This window comes from Grammomys surdaster, unplaced genomic scaffold (genome assembly GCF_004785775.1).
Source record: "Grammomys surdaster isolate TR1022 unplaced genomic scaffold, NIH_TR_1.0 1165, whole genome shotgun sequence".
Lineage (NCBI taxonomy): Eukaryota > Metazoa > Chordata > Mammalia > Rodentia > Muridae > Grammomys > Grammomys surdaster.
In genome coordinates this window covers 537,444-544,444 of record NW_021605584.1, presented here as the reverse complement: position 1 = coordinate 544,444, position 7,001 = coordinate 537,444, and positions in this window count along the sequence as shown.

The following is a 7,001-nucleotide window of genomic DNA, read 5'->3' as shown; positions in this document are numbered from 1 at the left end:
TTCTTTCTCTTTATCATCTTGTAAACATGGTTACTTAGTTACTACAGTTTTTAAGATACTGGTATAAATACAAAAGCATTCTATACTTGGATAATACAACATGAGGAGAAATTGCTTTATAAGCAATTGGCCAAGACTTTCCAGTTTTATTAATATCTCACATTATTATAGTGAAGCAGTCATTACATATATGACTGATTTAATGGGATTTCACTTTCCAGAAGAATGATCATATAATGCCCATGTTCAATATGGAACTGGATCATCATGCAATGTCAAAGCCTTTTTGTGCATGTTTACTTCAGTTGCTAGGAACTATTTTAGTTTCTCAATACACACATGGCTCTCCCACAAATAATGTCAAATCAGCATAGAATTTTTGTAGGATTTGCAGTGTTGGAAGAAATCACAGCAGAGATTACATTCTTAGATGAACTAATTTTGGGAGCCTCATTTGAGTTTCTCCATTTTAAGGAACATATGAGTAGCAAAAACATGCTTGCAGAAGCAAAGGGACTATGGATGAAGGAAGAGAGGCTTGTGCTTTTCTCTTCCATAGAAATATTAAGAAATTGGTACTTCTCCATAAATTGGCAAGAACAAAGAAAACAAAATAGCAGCACCCCTACTACCCCCAAAATTAAAGTAATGCCATCGTCTTTACCATTTTCCTTGGTGAACAGATTTAATTAGGATAAGAAAAAACAACAAAAACAAACAAACAAACAAATAAACAAAAAACCCTCAAAACAGAAAAAAGTATTATAAGTATTATAAGAAATCAAAAGCTGGTAAAAGCTGCTTTGTATAAAACAAACAAACAAACAAACAAACATTGAACCGTCATTTGGGACCATAGGTAATAAGATTCAGTCCCAAATTGCATCTGTACTGCTAGCCATTAAGAAAAATCTAAAACAAACCAGGAATTGAATCTTTAGTTTGTGCTAAATTCAGAGAACCAGCAATCTTCAAAGAGAATGGACATCCCCAAAATATGTCTTACATTTTATCATTTAGTGATAAAATGGTATATGAAAGGTAAACAAAGGCAATCAATTATTACAAAGTTCAGCCTTGGTCCCTTAGTTATGTTGTCAATATTGCTACATAGTCATTCATAGTCATTTTGGTTTTCTGCTTATTGTTTCCACTCTCGGGGTAGCATGGATGGATTACATTTCCCCTATTACCTCTTTCTATGTTGCTGGGGTAGGTTTAATACAGCAATCCTGCGTTTTGTGGTATCCTCAAATTCACTTACTGGACGATATCCAAAATGAAATTTAACATGATATAAACAATTGGAAATGTATAGAATAAGTTATACAAAATGAAGTAGAAATATGTGTGCTTGTGATATAGAGAACAAAGGGCCCCTGTCAAGATGAAAGACTCCACTTTCATTTTCTGTGTCTCCTTTTTGGTCAACCAGACAACAGATATGCACAGGTAAGTTGTCCTTGTTATGGAGTGGGTGCCACTCATCATTGTCCTATTATTGTCTAAGCTGTTGTCTGTCCAGCAAGGTTGTCCAATAAGTTGCTAACTTGCTCATCTGTTATTGTTAAGGGTACATCCTCACTCTTTAGGATATTGTCCTTATGGGGTGTAGAGTACCTATCCTGTCAGGTTTCCTGGAATTAAAGGTAAGTAAAGAGGAAAGGTTATGTATAATAACTTATTTATATTCCTTCAAAGAAAGTGCAGGCTCAAAGTCAAGGTCCACATGACAGGCTTTCATTTTGATTTTAGTTATCTTGTGTGCTCAACTGAGAATCCAATGGCTCTCCAGAAAGAAAAAGGAAAGAAAGAAAGAAAGACAAAGTGCTGTTTAAAGTAGAGCATTCCTAGACTTCATTATAGAAATGTGGAACTTTGAATAAAGAAATCATTGGACAATTTTGTATTGTCAACAGCTACCTGAATTTGATAAGCATGTTATAAATAACATCTAAAGATGACCATTCACAGAATTTCCCAAAGAAGTGTATTCATTTCTAACATGTTGAAAAACTCATCAATTGAAGCTATTTATAATAATTGAGAATAATTTTTCTAAAGAGTCACTGATAGTTGATAGGTGCAAATAAACACTTTAAACATTCAAATTCTTCAATTCTTTTGATAGATTGTTATATGCCAACTCCTGGAAATTGGAATAAGTTAACATAAAGAAGAGAGAAAATTGCTTACATGTAGATGTTTGCCCTTCCAGTAATGTTTGTTCCTGACTCCAAAATTTAACCATTTTGATCCTGTAAGTTTTACATCAATACAGAGAAACTTATTTTAAATAACAAAACCCTGTTAAAATGTTTAAAATGTGCTACATCTCCTTAAATGCTAGAAATGCTTAAATGATGTCTGCTTGGTGACTTTGCCTAGATCTTACAGGAGATATCATTTATTTGAAAAATTAAATCGTGACACTGTTACCTAGTATTTCTAAGTCTAGAATGATAAAAGTCTATGTATTTGCATGTTTGCATAGATGATATTATATGCTACAAAATAGAGCAATCCTAGATATAACTTAGAAAATGCTGCAGTTTTCCTACTACCAGCAGTGGCATGGTTCATCAGAATTTTCTGTGTGCCATTCTGACACCCTCAGGTGTATGCAGTATTTGAGCAGAAAAATAGATTAGATTAACTATTGTTAAAATTCTTTACAAGAGTATGAAGGAGGTCCAAGTCTTGATTTACAATCTGCTCTACTTGGCATCAAAATAATGAATGACAGAGTAGGAAAAAAGCGCCTTAAAAACTCTATTCATATTTTAACTAGAGCTATAATCTTTTCTTCACACAAGAAAGAAAACTGCCAGTGATAATGACATCATAATAAATGTCTAGTTCCTTCTACCTCAAGTTGCACAAAAGTTGCCCTTTAGTTGAAAATAGTAAGTATTTGTACAGTTATTTTTAAAGACATTTTAGAGTTGAGGATGGATATAAGATGAAGATGTGACTGGGGAAAGAAAAAAAACTATGGCTAAAGAAATATGAGTAGAGAGTAGGTTTCAGTGTTTATTTCCTTATATGGCTGAGGATACAGTATGAAACAGGTAACAAACCTTAAGTAGTTATTGAAGAGGTTTCTTTTTGCTTTTTCTTTTATGAAAACTATTAATTATGAATGAGTTGGCAAGGTTAATGGAATCAAAAAATGATAGTAAAGTACTGGGCACTGGCAACATCAAAAAGCCATTGCCACCTCTTGGTCTAAAAGGAAAAATGGATGAAGCTAGTGTTAGAACTAAGTGAGAACTAAGGAATGCCTAGGGGCCTCTGCAATAACATCTACAGTCTAAGATATATAAATTCATACAGGAAATATGAAAATAAAATCTTCAAATTTTCTCTACATTTGTATGATATCCTGTTGATGGTTTCCTCCAAAAAGAAAGCCTTTTAAGGTAGTTCAACAAGGTAAGCATCTTGGTATACCAATTGTTTTTCAGCCTCACTCTCCTGCCTAAAATTCTTTTAAAATTTCACATTATTTTTATCTTTTTCCTTTTCTTTAATTAATTAATTAATTAATTATTTTATTTATTTACATCCCAAATGTTGCTGTACTTACTTACCATCCACCCTTGCAGAATTCTTCTCCTATTCTCCATCCTCTTCTCTGGAAAGGTTCACCCACATAACCCTACCCAAGGTCATAAAGTCTCTGCAGTATTAGGTGCATCCTTTTTCACTGAGGCCAAACAAGGTAGCCCTCTGCTACCTATGTGCTGAGGGCCTTGGACCAACTGGTGGATGCTCTTTTTTTTGGTGGTTCAGCCTCAGGGAACTCCCAGGGGTCGAGGTTAGTTCACTGTTGGTCTTTGTGTGGAGTTGCCATCCCCTTCAGTTCCTTCAATCCTTCCCCTAACTCTTCCATAGGTGTCCTGGACCTACATCCAGTTCTTGGATGTGAGTATCTGTAGCTGTCTATGTCAACCGCTGGTAGAGCCTCTCAGAGAACAGCCTTGATAGGCTCCTGCCTGCAAGCACAAAATAACATCAGTAATAGTGTCAGAGACTGGTGTCCGCCCATGGGATAGATTGAAAGGTGGGCCAGTCACTGGTTGACCATTCCTTCAGTCTCTGCTCCATTTTTGTCCCCACATTTCTTTTAGACAGGAACAATTTGGGTTGAAAGTTTTGTGGTAGGTTGGTATCCCCATCCTTCCATTGTAGGTCCTGTCTAACTGTTGGAGGCAATCACTTTAGATTCCAAATGCCCACTGTTAGGCATTTTGGCCAAAGCCACCTACACTGAGTACTAGGATCCTCCCCATCCCAGGACTCTAGAACTTTCTAGATGTTCCCTCAACCAGTGGAAAAAGGAAAACATCTTCAACAAATGGTGCTGATCTAACTCACTGTCTGCATGTAGAACAATGAAAATTGATCCAAATTTATCACCCTACACAAAGTTCAAGTCCAAGTAGATCAAGGGCTTAAACATAAAACCAGATATATTAAATCTAATATGAGAAAGTAGGGAATATACTTGAATACATTGGTACAAGAGACACCTTCCTGAAGATAACACCAATGGCTCAGGTTGTAATATAAACAATTGATAAATGGACATCTTGAAACTAAAAAGCTTTTGTAAGGCAAAGAACACTATCAATAGGACAAAATGGCAACCTACAGAGTAGGAAAAGATCTTCAGTAACCCTATGTCTGATAGAGGGCTAATATCTAAAATATATAAAGAACTTAAGAAGTTTGACTCCAAAAAAACCATTTGCCCCCATAAAAAATGTGGAAAAGAACTAAGATAATTCTCAACAGGGAAAGAAAAATAGAAAATCAGAAAAATAGTAAGGAAAATATATAATATTTGTATATGTATGCATCATAGCAGATGTTGCTAAACTGACTAATCTTTATAATTAGTAGGCAACTGGAATGTCTTTAATAAACATCTAGCTAATTATTAGAAAAGTCCAAGAATATTGAATATAAGTTGTTCACGTTACAATAATGCTTTACATTATTAGCTATATTCAAGTAAATTAACTTTAACTTTTATCAATTCATGAAAATGTACTACAAACTGAATAAGTACATTTCCTTTTTAGAAAACACACAACAATTTGACCCTATACTTAACTATTAATAGTGTATTATACAATTTCACTCAATTAAGGTTGCATAGATGGTTGCCTTGTCTTAATTAAGCTGAAATATAACTTAAAACATATTTATGTTTCAGAGAAGCAATCAGAGTAGAAATAAAAATTATGATCAGAATGCCATATATCAAAATTTATGTCACACCTAGAAAGCAAGAGAGATATTTTTATAACCTAATAAATATAAAGTGGGATAATAAAAGGTGAAATAGATGAACTAACATCTAATTTAGTATATCAGCAAGACACTAAGACAAAGTAATGAAAAGAATTTAATTGTTAAAGTGGATTTATTAAATTGGAAAAGTAAATAATATTCAAAATTCATAAATTTTGGTTTCAGAATTAGAAAAATTATGAAATTGTATTCATAATGATGCAACCATAGTGTATAAATAAGCAATAAATATAAAAAACAAAATCAAAGTTTTAAATAAAAATTTTATTACAAATGTATTACCATTAGTAATAAAGACACATATATAAGGACTATGAAGAAAGCAAAATTACAGGGCACCCTTACTGACAAATATGGTTGCAAAAGTTTTAATAATTTTATTAGCAATGAAGCCAACAAATGTGATCCTGGATACTGCATGGTAGGAAGAAAAAACTAACTCAAGCAAATTGTCCTCAGACTTCCACATATACACACCTACTCTCATCACCTAAATAAATAATAGAATATAAAATAAACACTTTAAAAAGATGAACAGATAAAGTCAATTCTGAAGGGGCAGAAAATAAATTAAATAAAACTGAACATTTCCTGATGAAAACAAACTTCGGGCCATACAAACGTGAACGTGAATTTCATAACCTGAGAAAATTAATTCCAAATAATCAAGGGCTTAATCATGAAAGATTATCCAGTCAAGACTTCCCTCTCTTGTGACTTTTATGCAACACATTAGGAGAACTACCAAGGCTTTTAAGACAGCTATTGCTAAAGCAGTTATAAAGACAACAATGGGTTAAAAATACCACTCTTAGATGATGTGATATTTTACTTACAAAGAATATAGAAGAGCCTATAGGCATACTGGTGAAAGTAATAAGAATGTTTAGCAATATTAAAATCCTATCTAGATAGTTGGGTTTGAACTTCATGAAGGAAACTATGAAGACATTACTTGTGTCCTTGAGGAGCTGCAAGAATTATGACAACTCTCCTATATTGACTCAGCAAAAGTCTCCATGGCTGTCACAACACTTTCAGCATTGATTCTTCTGCTTATTGTAGTATGTACATATTTGTGGTATACAGTATGCTAATTTGATAATGCATACAATATGTAATCAAATCACTGTGGTTGTCATTTCCACCCTGAATATTTTAAAAGTTTTATTACTACATAATTTTTCACACACATGACCTATACTGGGTTGCCTCTGGTTACAGGGATGGTGTTAGAAAAGCCTTGCAGCTTTCTATTTCTTCTTCATTTTTTAATATTGAAAATACATTTTTTTCATACAGAATATTTTGTCACAGTTCCCCTCCTCCATTTGTTTTTAGATCATCCCTATCCACAGAAATCTGTACCCTTTCTTGCTCTCATTAGAAAAAAAACCAGGCATCTAAAAGGAGAGGTTATCAATTATAGATTGCTTATGGATTAGGGCTGGGGGCTTTTGTCCACTTCCCCTTTCTACACCAAGAGACCCTATCAAGCTTAGACCTGTGATGCTGCCACAGTCTTTCTGAGTTCATAAATGGATGTTTTTCACATGTTTACGATCTTTTGAGAATGATTTTTAGATCTGTAGATCATTTAAAATTGAATTATTTCTTGATATCTGGACTATTTGAGATCTTTACATCTTTTAAATGTTAACACTCAATAGGATGTGTAA